Source organism: Heterocephalus glaber, unplaced genomic scaffold (genome assembly GCF_053883595.1).
Source record: "Heterocephalus glaber isolate CG9 unplaced genomic scaffold, H.glaber_assembly_v1.0 deba00001472, whole genome shotgun sequence".
NCBI classification, from domain to species: Eukaryota; Metazoa; Chordata; class Mammalia; order Rodentia; family Bathyergidae; genus Heterocephalus; species Heterocephalus glaber.
The window spans coordinates 2,654,499-2,671,538 of NW_028258315.1; the positions used below are offsets into that span (position 1 = coordinate 2,654,499).

Genomic DNA, 17,040 nt, shown 5'->3' on the forward strand with positions numbered 1-17,040 from the left:
GGACTCGTACCTGGAGAGCATCGCCAAGGACAACAAATGTTCCAGTGACATCCCCTGAGCTATGGGGCCACAGAGAGGTCTCTCGGACAGAGCAGAGTGGCTACAGAATGCGTCTGCAGAGATGCCCCTGTGCCTGGTGTTGTTTCTGAAATGGATCCGAGGGACCCGGGAGGCCGCTCTCCATGACAAAGTACCCTGGATGATGTGTCCTAAAGAAAAGTCACGCATGTGACCAGGGATGACCGAACTCTGGGTCTGTTCCCCCGGCACGATGCTCACTGCTGCCTCCTTAGAGAAGGTAGAAAGACGCAGCCCACACACTTGGGCACATGCACTCACACCACCCACACCCAGGCCCACGTGCACACACACATGTGCACACACAGAGTGCTGGACAAGGGCATGTGTGACTCAGCGGAGGAATGCGCCTCCTGGCTGTGTCCTGTCACCCTGCCACCCAGGCGTGCAGGGACTTGTCCAGCTGCAGCAAGGCTTCCGCTTCACCCATGTGTGACATCACGATGCAAACCCTGCCCCACAGCTGGGCAAGTCACTTCTTAGCTCGCTGTGTCCCAGCATGCAGGGTCCCAAATGGCACAGGAAGAAAGAATACCATCCAGTGTCTAGCCACTGCCTGGGAGAAGTTATGGAAGGTTGTGCTTTTGGGACAAAGATGGGAACTGGCGTGTGGCCCCAGGTGGCATCCCTGGGCACATGTGCAGTGGCTGCGAATGCCGGGAGGCTGTGAACACAAAGCTGGCCACCCTGGGCCCCAGGGCAGCCTCCACTATGGAGGGGACATCAAATCGCCCAGCCCCGTGGGTCCAAGCCACCACAAGAAGTGCTCAAGGGCGAACAAAGAGAATGCTGTGAATTCTTCAAAAACATTTCATATGTCTGTGTGGACAGTGGTCCTTTACAGAAAAGATGGGATGCTACACGTGGTGGTGCACACCTGTAATCCCAGCACTCAAGAGGCTGAGACAGGAGGACTGCTTAGGAGTTCAAGGCCAGCCTGGCCTACACAGTGAGACTCTGTCTCAAAAACAAAGCAAAACAAAAACAAAAACCCCTCCAAAAATGAAGTTACAGTCCCTTCACTTACAAGCCCTTTGTATTCTGTATGTTGAGGGTTATGAAATATTCTTTTCTTTCGAAATTTTGATGTTTGTTAAATACCTACATTGCACCTTTAGAAGCAGATGCACTTGTGAGTAATTTGATAGAATCTATTTTATTCTAGAATTTATTCTAAGAAAATTAGAAAACAGAAAAAGGAGTCATGTCCCAAAGACCTTCTCAACTGTCTAACATGCCACACCTGCAGTTAGGAAGCAGCCCCATAATTCCCTGTGTCGAGCAGCCAGCCTGTCCCTGCGGTGCTCTGGCGGCTTCTGAGCGGGTCACAGGCAGGCCCCCTGCACTGTACTAAGGGGCCTGTGTGCCCTTCGATGCCCAGTCCTTCACCACCTTGGTGACCAGGCCACAGCAGGCAGATGACTCAGCCCAAAAGTGTGCACCAGCCCCAGTGGGCTTCCGATTTTTCAGAAACAGAAATCTAGATTAGTGAATGAACTCTGTCAGTACTAAGCCAATTAAAGGGAGCACTTCTGCTGGCCGAGAGGCCCCAGTCTGAGAGGTCTGGGTGGGCCGGGAGGAGGAAGGGGAGGAAACCACCCCACAGCAGTGCATTCAAGGGCACTGGCTGCCCGCACCACTTCCTGTCTCTGTGGACCAGCTCCCAAAGTGCACGGTTCACCTACAGCTCCAGGGTAAAGGTCTCAGGGATGTGCCTTATGCCCTGTCACAAAGGGGAGGTTGCTTTGATCCCAGACCCGGCGGGAAGGTTGGCAGGGGAGCCCAGGAATCCTGGGTGGGGCTGGATTTTTTTTCCAGCTTCAGCCAATAGGGTGCGACCTTTACTGTCATGGCTTTTGAGGATGAGGCCAGTCAGCATGTAGACATGACATGGTGCTCTGTTTTTGGGGAGAAAAAAGCTTTAGACACCAGACATTTTGCCTCATGCATTTTCCCTAAGCTTGTTTCCTAGTTAATTAAAAAAGTTCCTTTTCACATGTTCAACTTTGCAGTTAGAACTCAGGAGTAGAAGTAGTGGGCTCTTGACTTTTGCCATGTAGCTAATATTGTACCTGACCTGAAATCCTCTGATTAGCAACAAAAGCTTTTCTAACTTTAAGTACAGCAAATTTTATGATAGAAGAGTGGGCTTTGACATCAGCAGACCTGCATCTGCCATCTATTAGCTGGGTACTTTCTACAAGTCACTTAGTCGTTGGCTCTGTTTCCTCATCTGTGAGCTGGACACAATAACAACATGGCCTAGCCTCACAGCGCTGCTGTGCACATTGGCTGAGGCAGCAGCAGGTAAATACTAGCTTGTGGCACAACGGGAAGTCTCACATGTTGTTGGTGGGAATGCAAAAGGCACGGTAGCTTTGGGAAACAATTTGGCAGAGTCTATAAAGTTAAAAATATACTTCCCATATGCAGCAGCAATCCCAGGCACATGTATTTATACAAGAGGAATGAAAACACAGGTCCACACAAACGCTGCGTGTGAATGTTCACGGCAGCCATGCTCACCACCCCAAAGAAAGAGCCACAGGGGCCCTTAGGCGGCGACCGGGTAAGTGGTGCCCACCTCGCATGGTAAGGAGTGGGCTGGGGACATGCTGGGAACACGACTGTGTGGGAGACAGAGCGGACGCTCCGGCTATGTGACACCGTGGAGAGGCAAACCCAGCGTGACATGACGGCGCAGACGCCCTTTGGGAGAGAGCCTTGGGGCAGGGCACGCACTGCACCTCCACAGGGGGTGCCACACGCTCCCCTCAGGACTGGGTCATCTTAGGAGTCACAGTGAGCCTGGCACAGATGACACAGCCGGGAACTTCTAAAACTCATCACACTCCACACTGAAAGTGGTGGGTTTTATTTAAAAACAAATCTCTCCACCCTACAGCTGGGGTACAACCAAGCACAGTCCCTGGCACTGAGTCCGTACTCAGCAGCCTACTAGTGACCTCTCCCTGCTGGCGGCACCTAGGATCATAAACCCGTGCCCATCTGTCCCGCAGCCACCCTGCTCTCAGGCCTAAGTGTGCTTCTCTCCTTCGAGAACTTTGCACTCTAAACTGCCTCTAAAAATTCTCTTATGGGGCTGGGGATTCAGCTCAGTGGTGCCACCACCTGCCTCACAAGCATAAGGTCCCGAGTTCGATCCCTGGTACCAAAAAAACCCTCTTACATACCTTGAAATAAAAGGGAAGGGTAGTGAGGCTAATTAACGCTTGTCAGGCCCCGGAGGCTCCTAGATAAAGAGTGATACAGGAGAGCCAAGCGCTGTTTCCAACTCCACCAACAGTGTGGGTCTTTGTTTCCTAAGTGGTTTCAGTAATAAAGTTCTGCAAACCCTTTTTAATCTTAGTGTAATTAAAAGGCCATTTGACCACACGCTCCTCCTCTCCCCCTGTGCTACACCACGCTCCACTGCAGACTCCTGCTCCTGGGGAGGGCGGGGAGGGGGGACAGTGACGAGGGGAGGGCTTGGCGTTCACCAGGAAGAACAGTAACAGGAAAGGGACCGAGGGTCGGGTCGGGCAGAAACTGTAGAAACAAGATGAAGACAGAGGAGGGCTGCTCCACTCAACGTTTCCGGCTTCGCTGACTGCTAACGTGTTCGGTGTTTTGTGCTCACATGCTTGCTGCATGCTCTTGAATCCCGAACACGGAAGCCCTCCTTTGGCACAGAGGCCACAGCAGGGGTCCAAGTTTCTTTTCCTATCCCCAGTGATCACACTATGAAGCAGACGATGCGGAGCCACTTTCTGAGACAGGTCACTCCCCATCGGGGACTTGTGGCCTCCTGGTGGCCATGCGTCCTGTGCGAGGGTGGCAGGGACGAGGGCTGTGCAGCCTTCATTACAAACCCTTTCTTGGCTAGGGCACCCCGGCCGGCCAAGGCGAGTTTTTCAGGCTGTACTCTGAAACCCGAGATGCCACGGCCTCCTTCCTGCACAGCAGCGCAGAGCATTCTGCTGGTGTTATGACTTGTCTGGTTCCCACAGAGGGAGGAATCCTGCCAAATATTTGTAATCTGTGCTTAAGTATGCAATCAGGGAGCCACACCCAGGAGCAAGTGCAATGGCTGCATAATTACAGCTGCGTGCTGGAAGGCCTAGCTGAGGGCCAGCCAGAACGTGGCCGGTGGGAGATGCTGATGGGTGGGCTGCACAGGGTCTCTGAGCCTTTGGCTCTGGCTCTCTGCAAAGCATTTTCTCCCGGGCTCTGAGACACCTTCTCTGTGCCCACTGATGAATCACAGCTCTCTGTACGAGCAGCTGCTTAAGAAAACATGTTCACGTGCATAAAGGTTCTAGGCACACGACTCTCCCAGGCTGGTCATGCTCACGTCACAAGCCACTCTGGGCTTCCTCACATACCAACGACCCTCTCCTTTCTTCCAGGCAAAGCATTTTGGCCTCTTCCCTGACAGCACTCAGAAGGGTTAGTGCAGGCTGCTTCCAACACTGAGCGCGCATCGGCAAGAAGAAAACTGTAAACAATGAATGTATAAATCCCAGGATGCAATACAATTTTTAAAAATGACATTACTGAAATTTGGGGAGCTTGAATTCGTTTTTATAGTCAGATAATACCTATCAGCAGCGCCATCTGTTGAAATATTGAGAAACTTCATTTTCTCCATCCCAAATCCTATTTAAAGTAAAAGAAGATAAAAAGCAGTGGTGACCCCAGATGGGAATGACCTCCATCCCAGCTTCAGGCCACACTCCGTGATACCCCCAGGACAAGCAGAGCTGGCTCCTCTGCAAGCCCAGAGGCACCCCAACCACAGCCCTGCCTCCGCACGAACAGCCCCTCCTCGCCTCAGTGCCCTCCGAGCCCGAGCCTGGCATCAGAAGGTGGGGCAGCCGGCCGGCAGGTGCGCCACATGTGCCACGTGTCATAGGCTCCTGGCCTCGGCCTGGTGGTGCTGGCTCCATCTCCAGCGACAGGGCAGAGGCCCAGCCCTTACGTCTCGGTCTTGCCCAAGTGACACAGGTGTGAGGTTGGGAGGTCAGGACTTGAATTTGGGCCCCAGGTGCGCTGCATTTCAGCCCCAAACTCTTTCTGTGGCATTCCAGGCCTCTCCCTCAGTGTTGTGTAGAGGTCAGGGCCGATTCATCCCACACAGGGTTCCGACCATGCACTGACACCTGGGGGAAGGGAGCCACGGAGCTGGGGTGGAGGGTGTGATACTGTGCTGTCCCAGGGAGGCTACTCTGACACAGAGGCCCACTGGCTCCTGGGGGAGGAGCAGGTGTCAGTGCCCCAGGCCATGGGGAAGGGTCAGTGTGGTCAGAGAGAGGTGGCAGAGGTGAGAGGGCAGGAGCTGGGTCTGCCTGGCCAGGGTGGGGGCGAGTGTGTGTGTGGGGTTAGTTTGGTCCCCCTTTGTTTTAGAAGCACCTCTGGGGGACCCATGGCAGGGGGGATGGTGGCCCAGACTGTGACAAGCTGGACTCTGGGTCATCTCCAGGGGAGGTGGACGGAGTTGCCCGGATACCCTGGGTATGAAAGGCAGACAAAGCGTCTCTTTCAGCCACAGGAGCTCTGCAGGGTGGGCAGGCACCATCTGGGTGTGCAGAGGGAAAAGGCTCGTGGAAGCCGGGCAGTTTGCTTCCCACACAGGCAGGCCCACCTCCCAAGATCTTGGGCTTTGTCCTACTTGGCTCCACGGTCAGGGCATTCCTGTTCCCTCCACCACCTAAAGTGTGTGTGTGTGTGTGTGTGTGTGTGTGTGTGTGTGTGTGTGCTTTGCATCTCTCCATGACTCTTGTCTGAAAACTGCCCTTGTTCTCCACATCTGCAGCTGCCCTTGTTCTCAACATCTGCAGCTGCTGGGCCACAAATCTACTGCCGGTCTTGGAAGGTCTCAGGCTTCAACACTAGCCAAAGAGGGAGGACCGGCCCCGGGAAGTTACACTCCTGGTACAGCTCAGGTGATATTAAAGGGATCACTGCACAGTCTTATTACAGGTACCAAGATGGGGTAGAGCAGGAGTTCTGTACAGATAGCTGCTAAAGCTTTTAAGGTATGTGCACATTTCTGAGATGGTGCCTTTTGCAAATTCTGGCATCTATCCAAGAAAGATGAGTTTACAGGGTAAAACATCAGCTCTCCACAGTATATGTTATGGGGGGAAGATAAACAATAGGAATTTAAAATACTAGAGATTCCCCTAAAGCCAGTGGTAGAAAATGTATGTTTTGTAAGATCATCGAGGTAAAGCTTTCTTTCTTGAACAACAGTCTTGCTATGAGGGCTCCTTTGTAACTTTTATGCTATTGTCAGCCCACATCGCGGCTTGGTCCACAGGCAGGCAAGGGCTGTTGATGTATCAGACACAGATTTTCTTAGCACTGAGGGGATGCAGGAGGAACGGCCTGTGTGGGATCCTGTATACTTGGCTGGACACAATCAGGAAGGATTCACCAACCACTTCCTTCTTCCTCTTCATCTCTCTCTGCCCCACACCCAGTTCTGCAGGCATGTGCCAAGAGAGCCCATAAATTACTTAAGTGTAGGCCTTTAAAACTACCTCCCAATGAGTACTTGGAAGCTTTCACTAGCTATTAGAAGGCAACTTCTTATTTTCTGAATGATCTGCCTCATGACTAATGTCATCGAGCAATGGAGCAATCAAGGGACACTCCCCCCTGAATCACAACCAGTGCAGACCTGAATAGAGATATGTTAAAACCACACCGCCTCCTTGAATCAGCTACATCTGTACTTTCCAATATCACACACTGGGTGTCCGCAGGAAGTGCCCTCCTGTGCATGTGAACTTGAAACTCCAGCATGCTGCCATTGCTCTCCAGTACCCAGATGTCTCTCCTGTGCTCATGTCCCATAAGGCTTCACTTTCCAGGGATTTTACCCACCTTGCCTTTCTGTTGCCTGCAAGTCTGATTCAAGGATTGTCTTAGATCACAGCTTCCTAAAAGTATCTTCTGAAAAAGTGCAATAAAGAGCCATGGTTTCCTTGTCAAGTGGACCATGTTGGCTTAGTCTTAAATGAACATGCAGATTGTCTTTGGACAGCACAGAATCCAGGCTGAAAGACATGTAGGTAAAACACAAAGCATGGACACAAAATAGACTACTCTTGTTAAAATAAAACCAGGCATACATTTGTATACAAGTGAACTGAGACATCACCTCAGGGTCAGAGGGCAGGGAGTCTACACTTATTGAGCGGTGGTTCGAAATACTTCTGGAGTACCTCTCCAACCTGCCTTGACAGAATCTGCCAGTCACCGTGAAACCAGCTGTAGGAGTGAGGGGTGGAAGTCAGGTAGAGTTGAGGAGGTATAGGTTCCATCCCTGGTTCCATCCCAGCATGGAAAGGAAAGGCCAAGGGAAGGGGGAAAAAGGAAGGATTCCTCAGATTCTTGGCTTGGAGTTTGCTAAGCTTCTTGGCTTACAGTTTTCCTAGGATTTGGACCAACTGTAGTTATTTCCTCAAATTTCTTTTCTGTCCTCTCATCTTTTGGGGGGACTCCAATCACAAGAACATTAGGACATCTGAGGTTGTCTCCCAGAACCGATTTTCTGTTCTTCTTTTCAAAAAAAATTTTTCGGTTTCATGTTGTGTGGTTCCTATCCATGTGTCTTCAAATTCACTAATCATTTCTTTTGCGATGTCTAAGACGCCATTAATTCTATCCAATATAATTCTCATGCCGGACATCCAATTCCATGTCTTCCTTCTGCTTAACACATGCAGTAGGGCTCTAGAGATTGGCTCCATGTCCCCACTACTAATGCTAGCATCTGTATCAGTTCCTTGTCAGTTCTGATTGGTGCTTTTCCCATTCATTAGGCAGCATATCTTTCTGCTTCTTTGCAAGACTGATAATTTTTGATTGAATGTTGTAGCTGTAAAATTTATCTTCTGGGTTGGTAGATATTCCTGAATTCCCATAAGTACTCTTGAGCTTTGTTCTGGGACACAATGAGGTTCCTTGGAAACTGTCCTTCTGGATCTTCCTTTCAGGATTTTAGGCACGTGTGGAGCTGTGCATGCACAATCTGGGGCTCATGAACCCTCACCACGAAGGCCACCCACTTGTCCACCCCACCCAATGCCCTGGGATGCCTAGCCTTCCTGGGCTGGCTGTTCCCAGCCTGTGCACATTCTGTGCATGCCCTCTACACCTTCTGGCTGGTTCTGCCCCAGCTTCGGGTCATTTCTTTGTACCCAAACAATGACCAGCACATTGCTACATAAATGAGAGGCCTCTGCAGAGGCCTGGCGTCACACACGGCATGAACCCCTTCCTCCGCCACCAGGCCGGTCCCCCGAACTCGCCCTCCGCTGCTGCCAGGCCTGCCCTGTACACATCCTGCTACCTCTCCCAGCAGCGAGCCGGGCTGAGGGCAGGACTGGCCTTGCCGCCCACTGCTCAGAGACGCTGTCCTGTGTTGCCCAGCAAGCAGGAGGCCCAACTACTCTGTCACCCTATCTTGCCCTTATCGTCGAAACACTCAATGTAGCCGGCAGCTCAGCTCAGTAAGGGCTGACTTTGGGTTCCTTTGCTCCTTTCAGTAAAGTTAAATTATGAGATAAAGGAACAAACTCTCTTACCAGCAAGCATGATTACTAGTGTGTTGCCTTTTACCATTTACTGAGCAGGTACTGAAAACCCCGAAGGATTCAGTGTTTTACATACACTAACTCGTGCTCTGTTTTTGTTTGCTTGTTTGTTTTTTTTTGAGACAGGGTCTCACTACGCAGTTCAGTCTGGTCTTGAACTCACCATGTAGCCCAGGCTTGCCTGGAACTTACAGTGATCCTCCTGCCTCTGCCTCCCGAGGGCTGGAATAACAGGCATGCACCACTACGATTCCTCAGGAGGAACGGCTACCTCGTGCTGGCTGGACAACTTTATGAAGTAAATCCTTAAGACTTGGTGAATCAAGTAATGTGTACAGTGTTACCTAGCTAGTGGGTGACAGGGCTGAGAGCTGCAATCAAGTCTGTCAGATTCCAAAGCCTGTACTCTTACTAACGGCACTTCCGGATGTACTGAAAAAAGATCTTGGGCCACAGAAAAATGTGCTGGAACAATGGTAGCATTATTAAAACACACACTGTTCGGCCCCTCTCTGACGACTTGACAACACACAGTGATAACAATCACTCTGTTTAACTAGTTCTAAGTTGCCATGGACTGACGAGATGTGTCATTATTTTATCTATTCCTGAGAAATAAAATATGTGCCCATTAAACACTGCAACATAGTGTTTGCGATTCCATTAATTTTAGGATGGGTTTCAATTTGCCTGACATTTCAATTTGAATGACTGGGACCAACTGTACCTACTGCGTGTTGTCACGGTGACTGACTCACACCCTCACAGGCATCGGCAGTCTACCTTCCACAGAGTAGGAAGTAGGGCTCAGAGAGGTGAGGTTTCCAGGGTCACAAAGCTAATCAACATCAGTGCAGGTGTTTGCTATTTCACACATGCATCTAAAAAGTCTCAACCTTCTATTAAAATTAACATGTTCTGGTGATGGCATGTTAAGTCCATGTGTACACACACAGCACATACATGTATCTTGATGGTGCTGCAGAAGTTAGGCCTGCCTTAGCAGGGTGTTGACAGGACACAGCACCAGTAAACGCTGGCAGGATCAAATTCTCATCTGCCTACAGCTAGGGAAGGCACGGCCCAAACTTAGGAGAGGCTTAGACTCCAAGCTTAACCAGCTACTGTGGGAATGAGCTGGTTTTAAACTAGGACGTACATTTGTGCATTCCCACCTAGTCCAAGAGTGGAAAGCCTGAAGGCAAACCCTCTTCAGGACTGTGACTCTGAAGCACTTGGAACCAGGACTGCATCTTTACAATATTTGAGAGGAGGATGTTGCTTCTGGTAGAATTTCTTTTTTGGTTGTTGTTAGTTTCTCTTTTTTTGGTACAAACAACAGAAAACAGATTTATACTTCTTTTAATGAACACATATTTTAAAAACCCAACTTTCCTGAAGGTAAAGCGGGGAGAGGTTTTCATCGCCTGTGACAGTGGAGCCCCTGGTGAACCTCATGACTTTCGTGCCCGATGCTGCCAGTGAGGCAAGTGGCACCACCCGAAGGCTGAGGCTACTGCTAGTGATGCGTACTTCTGAGAAGCACTGAGTCTCCACAGAGGGCTCATCTTAGAAATGAGCGGATTTCTGAGCTTTCTGTAAAAGCTCTGAACCAAGGAGCAGCTTTGAAACAGGGGGATGAAAGGCAACTCCCTTTGAGACCTTCTACAGAACTCCAGGTATCTTAATGAAGAGATTCCTCTAATCTCGGTTTAGCAATGCCGTGTTCTCAATGTGAATGGTGCAGTGATGTGCTCTATTTCAGAGGAGTAAGGGTGACCGTGACATATATGGAACAGGTTTTCTGAATGCCAGGTATGGGTAACCACAGAAGCCTCACTCAGGCAGCAGTAGACATCTAACGGGCCAGTGTTTTCTTTGTTTTTGGTACTGAGGATCGAACTCAGGACTTTGCACTTAATCAGGCAGGCGGTGTGCCACTGAGCTAAATCTCCAGCTCCTAGCCAGTCCCTTCTTGACATGGACACCTGTGGCCGTAACAAAGGAGTCTAGGAGAAGCACTGGGCAGGTTCCCCAAGACCTTGCCCTGTCACTCAGACTCTGGCACCTCCAATCTGAGCCTTATTTAGAGCCTGGAACCCAGAGACTTAGGCCTGAGGATACACAGTGCTGAGAGGAAGCCTGTGGCCCCCAGAGCAGGCTGAACCTGACCAGAAAACAAGCACGCATTCCTTCTTTCTTTCCTTTTTTTTGTTAAGTTGAAGCTTTGATGGGAAAAACAATGCTGGCGGGGAACGAGAGGGTCTGGTTTGACCTAAGTGCGTGAGCTTTGACAATAAAGCTGCAGGCAGCCAAATCTAAACACAGAGAAAACAGAAGAATAGAAAAATTGGAGAGAGAAACAGAAACATGCAGAAGAGCTGGATTCTTGGTCCAGTGCTCTATGGTTCTTAATGTTTTCAGCAAGAAGAAAATAACTGTAATGAAATGTAATGAGACCCTTTGACACCGAGGAAGCCGTAGTGCAGGCCTGCCCTCCCCCACACACCTGTAATCTGTGCCTTGCAAAAGAACATTTCTGAAGAGAGCAGTCTTTCCAAGCACGGCGGGGCTGTCACTACTCTGGGACCAGCGCACAGTGGCTAATCCTTGTAAAACCAGCTGAAGGACCATTTCTCCCCTGAGAATTTTCTTCTGCTCTTTGCTAATTTTGCCTACTTTAGCTGTGTTGTTTCTCCTCCATTAAGTAAATACTCTCAAGTTGATATGCCAAATATTTCTTTGAGAATAGCAGAGGTTTAATAAGTGAGTACACTTGGGATAGCACTTGGCAGGTTCCTGACAGCTTCACCAACATCATTTCCACTCCTCCAAAGAGAAGCTAAGGCAGAAGAGCGGGTGGGCACTGGGGCACCCATTGCATGGATGGCGAAAGGGAGGCTCAGAGGAGGTGATGGGTGACTTAGGGTGCAGCTCACTGGTAGGACACATGCTTAGCATGTGCAAGGCCCTGGACTCAATCCCCAGGGTGCATGTGCCTGTGCACGCGCGCACACACACATGCACATTTCATCCATCCTCACCCTCAGTCCACTATTCTGCTCTTAGCATGGCTTTCTTTCCTTTCCTTTCCTTTCCTTTCCATTAGGGTAAAGAATGTGAGAGTTGGAAAAAAGAAATACGAAAATAAAAAGACTGATTTAATATTCTTTAGGGTCATATAGTAAAAAAACAAGTGTTTGCCCTGTGGCTGTGCCACTTACAAGATGTGACCATGGGGTAAATAATAAATCTTTAAACATCTATTTTTGAAAGCGGAAATGACGATAATTAGCTGGTAGGGCTGTTCAGGAATGAGATAGCCAAGTGTGCACGAGAGACAGTGATGCATCTGTCACATGGCAAGCACGTCCAGCAGCATGTGTCACAGGCCTAGGGCTGCGGTTGGGTAGTGCAGTGCTTTAAGGAGGCTGTGCTTCTTCCATCTTCCTACAGGGAGTCATCAGCAACACCAGAGATCTGCCCTGTGCTTTGATGCAGATGTCATCAAACTCTAAGTGTCCCGAGGAACCCGTGGGCAGCCTGCTTACATCCCTGTGGCAGGGCATTTGAAATGGGCCCACTGGGTCAGGTTCCTGACCCGAGCCACACCCTGGCACCACGGTAAAGCACTTTATGGTGCTGGATCAGTAATTAAGGTGGCTGATGCATTGTGGTTTACCTAGAACTCCTGGTTTCAGCATTGCAAGTCCTGTGGCCTGGGAATCCCCTCATCCTGGGCAAACCAGGATGGCTGGTGAGTCGGTCAATCACAGAGACTGAATCATTAATAAGACGGACCCAGCTTCTTAGAAGGTGTGCATTCCTTAGCAGCAGACAAGGCCAAGTCTTGGGCATTGTGACCACAGACTTTGAACCAGTGGCTCTCAAGGTGTGGTCCCCAAGCCCACCCCACAGCAGCAGCAGCATCTGCGAAGTTGTCAGAATAACAAATGGGGTGTGCGTCACACCCAGTGAGTCAAGAGCCCTGGAGTGTGGCCCAGAAGTTGGGGTGATCCTGAGGCTCGCTCAGGTTTAGATCGGCTTGTGTGGAGCAGAAGCAGAAGTCAGTGCAGGTGCAAAGCAGAACAGAAGTCACAACAGTTTATGGGCAACTTCTCCCTTCCCTGTTATCCATGCTTGCATTCTGGATCACTCCAACCAAGCCAGGAAATGCACACCACTTTGGGCTCTCTTGTTTCCTGAGAACCTGATATGAATGATTTGGTGATTATCGAGTACAAGGCATCTCCAGAGTCTTGCACATTGACAAGGAAGGTGTCATGCTACACCATCTGTGGCCACATCTGAATGCGAGTTATGCATGTGCTTGGAAAGAAGAGGGGAGGAGGGGCTCCCAGGGCTCCCACCAGAGCCTGGTTTCCTCTCTGAGCTGCCCTGGTGGGGCCAGGCTGCAGTAATAGAGCCTCTTGGGAGATGGAAACCCTGGCAAACACTTGAACTCTGTGTATTTACACACACATAGACACACACTGCATTATTTACACCGGATGCACATATGCAGTGTCACTGGCAATGAGGCCTGGAATGGACGGTGACACCTGTGAAGCCTGAAGTGGATCCTTTACAGCAAATGCAAACTTGGTTTCCGTACACTGCCTGAGTCCCCATTGAGGGCAGGGTGGCTGGAGGGGCTGTGTGGTGGAACTCTGGGCTGGGTTTCCTTTTTTTTTTGGTGGGGGTGCATATTTCCTCAGGAAGGAGAAGACAAGTAAGTTCCTCCTTAGAACCATGAATGCTTTCTTGTCACCTGGCCAAATGGAAGTTCCACAAGCGTCTGGACAGGCAGTGCCACTGGGATTCAGGGCGCGCTGAAGAAGAATTCCCCATGTACACTTCACACAGACAGGACGGGTAGCTTGGAGTCCTAACAAATCTCATAAACACAGGCATGCTCTGGGCTCCAGCTGTCCACTGGCCCAGCCGCCCAGCCTCTGGGTACCACGAGATGGAGCCCAACCTGGGGTCCTGGGAGCAGTGAGCGCAGACCTGCAGGAGACACAGCAGCCTGCCGTCTGAGCAGCCCGCTGGGCTGCTGTGGGCCAGGGCAGCATCATGGTGGCTGGGAAGCCTTGGCTGTCTTGGGGCTGTCGGGCTAATGACCACTGCAGACACAGAGGCTTACACAACAAAGTTTATCCTCCTGTGGTGGGTGTGCGCAGGGCCGGCTCTGCCAGACTCCGGGCTCCCTGGGACTCCCCAGCTTCCGGAGGCGCCTGCTTCACTGCCCCTTCCTTAGGCCACTCTGACCTCGGCTCACACCTCTGACTCTGGACTCTCCTAGCTCCCTTGGAAAGGGCCCAGGGACTAGAGCAGTGTCCCCTGATCTGCAGGAAGCCAACTCCAAGACCCCCAGGGGCACCAGACACCAGGGACTGCACTGAGCCCTATGTAATATGACACAGTTTAAGTTATAGATTAGGCATAGTAAGAGGACAACAGCAGCAACAATGATACAGTAGAGCAATTATAGAAACATATACACTAAAAGGTATGTGAGAGCTCTCTCTTTCTGCAATTTTCCATTTACTGTCTCAGGACTGTGGGTAACTGAAGTGGTGGAAAGCAAAACTGTGGCTAAGGGTCTCCTGTAGGGAATGTCAGGGTCCACCTGGATGACCCGGGTCCACCTACCCATCTTGAGACCCTTCATCTGACTCTGTGGAACATCCCTCTACCACCCCACCTGCACTTTGCAGGCGCAGGTTGGGCCGTACAACAGATCACGTGGGCTATGGCAAACACCCTATAAAAGTCAGATATCTCTGCATTCTTTCCTATAGCGGGGTCCCCCAAATGTATGAACTGACACAAAAACTGGATCTACCCCTACTTAGCCATTTTGTCCATCTATTTAAAAGCCCTCAGGGGGAACTGCTGTTTAATTTGAAACACCTTGTAGTTAAAAATATGTCAGAAATAGCAAGTTGTGCAGAAGTGCAGGAGGTGACGAATTTCTTTAAAGAAAAGTTTCCACGTTCCTTCTTTATCTGTGTGAGATAACTTATTTGAAACAAATACTTAAAAAAATATTGTAATCAGTGATTTCTTTGGAAGGTTCTACTTTGGTTCTGAATTTTGTTATTATGCTTACTGGAAAAAGATCTGCAGTCTTCCATTTTCGTATACTAGTCACAAAAGGCATCAGAAGCAAAGGGAATCTTAGGTCCTGCTCCTATGGAGCCCATCAGTACCACATAAGCAGGGCGAGGAGGGGACGCCCCGCAGCAGGCCTTGCAAACTCCAAATTACTCATTTCTCCCTGGGGAGGAAAAGGCCGATCTGCAGTTGGTCCTGCAGCTCCTTGTCATTCTGAGCAGTGCAGGGAGGGTTCCACAGCAGGTTTTGAAAGCGAGTGGGTAGCCAAGGAAATGAAGACTGGCTGAGCATCCGGGCCAGGAGGGAGGGGAAGGACGCCATCACAGGACAGCGCCCAGTCCTGCCGCCTTTCGGTCCTGGGCTCTGCTGCCGGTCGGGGGCACCGCAGCATGGTCCCAGACAGCAGGCCCCAAGGTGCCGCCCAACAGGCCAGTGTGCAGCCTCCCCCGGCACAGCGACACTGTGTTGAGCAATGTCCGTTGGGCACACACAGTGGGACCCACCCCAGCTCCCGCTCTGGAAATCTAACATGCCGACTGTACTTTAAAGATAACTGACAAGAAGCAGTGGGTCAAGCAGAAGGGTCAGGCGGAACCCACCGCACTCATCACCCGGAGCAGCAGAGCGTGAAATCCGGTCGGGCTGGGCCAGCGCTGGGCACAGACGGGGCTCCCCGGGCTGCACCTCCGCAGTTTCCGGCCGTGAGGCCATGAGCGGCGTCACCGTCACCGGGAGTCCCCTCCGCATCTTCGATCATTCCTCTGTGGGCGGCCGACCCGCCTCCTCTCCTCTCTCCACCCCCGTCCTGCTGCAGTACACCCTTCTGTTGGAAGTGGGCTGGTGATCCTGATTCTGGTGACCAGGCGACCCTGACGCTCCACCTCAGTTGTATTTATGATTTAAAAGTGCAGGTCGCCTTCTTTCACGCATGACTGTTTCACTGTGCGTACACGTTGTTCTCTTCCCGTAGAAAATGAGACCATAACCCTAAGTGAAAAGGATCAGACACACAAGCCTAAATATCACTTGGTTTCTCTTGTATTAGAAACCCAAATTATAAATAAAGAGCCAGCTAGAAGTAGACAACAGGAAGTAGAGAGAAGAAGGGGCCGGCAAGCGAACTGAGATGCGTTATGCATGTGCACCGGGTCTACACGAGGAGCACAAATATGACACGCCACACACATGGGCTAGTAGCCGAAAAGATTCCTAGTGGTGGCCTTGCTGGGCCAATGGGTAAGAGTGTATGTACTCTTTCTAGGCACTGCCAAATTCCCTTCCTCGAGGACCACACTATTTCCATTTCTAGCTGCAGAATACAAGAGTGTCTGTCTCCCATAGCCTCATCACAGACCATGTTATTCAGTGTTTGGGATTTTGCCCGTATGTCCAAGTGATTTGGGCTTTCTTCTTCTCTGAACTTGCTCACTTTTCTACAGCATTTTATAATCTTTTCTAAGAGTCCCACTCCCATTAGGGATAGCAATAGTTTATAAATGGTTTCAGTTGCAATCTTCACACAGTTCCCCAGTTTGGTTTTTTCTTTTAATTTTGCTTATGTAAATTTTTTATTTTCATATGATCGAATTTAAGCCTTTCCCACTTTTTGCAACTGGATCTTAACACATGGGGGGGGGGGGGAGAACCACTGGTGTTTTTCCCTAAAAAAATGAGACGGAAACAAGAGAATCACTGTCCTGCAGCCCCTGCTGTCATGACCCTTCGCAGCCTGGTTACCAGCCTGCTGATACAGGTCTAGAGCAGGAGGCCGTCAGCTCTGACAGAGCCCCACTCACCTACAAAGCCTGAACCGAGAGACAAGTCTCAGATTCAAAGGGTGTGTATTCACATTTTTGAAAAATGAATGCCTTGGTCTAGGATCACAGAATTAAAAACAAATATTACATTTTTATATTAGGTCATCAAATCTTAGGTTCCCTAGGGCAAAAGTATTGTTTTAAAATTATTTATGAGTATTAATTATAATATTTTTTGTGTTGCTGGGATCAAACCTAGGGCCTTGTGAGTGCTAGGGAAGCACTCTACCATCAAGCCACACCCTCAGCCCTAAATAAATTTATTTATAAGTAAATCTCTTCATTCCATATCACTATAAATGTCTTTTATTTCTGTAAGCTTAAAGCAAATTCCTTAGAACCAATTCTTCTTGTTTACTGATGACAGATGAGATAAATAATTTTATTTGGAGCAAAGCATGTGCTACTTGAAAGAGGAT

The 17,040-nt window shown here is 50.0% G+C and overlaps 1 protein-coding gene across 2 annotated transcripts in view; it reads right to left on the bottom strand.

The window, feature by feature from the left end:
• Positions 1-17,040, bottom strand: part of Gmds (GDP-mannose 4,6-dehydratase) — a 546,952-nt gene that overhangs the window by 52,828 nt on the left and 477,084 nt on the right. Inside the window, exon 10 of one of the 2 annotated variants that reach the window (XR_015439275.1) lies at positions 1-15,791. This exon is cut by the window's left edge and continues 50,999 nt beyond it. The exons of the other annotated variant lie outside the window; for it this stretch is intronic. The gene's annotated coding sequence lies outside the window, so the exon portion shown is untranslated. The remainder of the gene's footprint in view (positions 15,792-17,040) is intronic. 2 annotated transcript variants of the gene reach the window in all.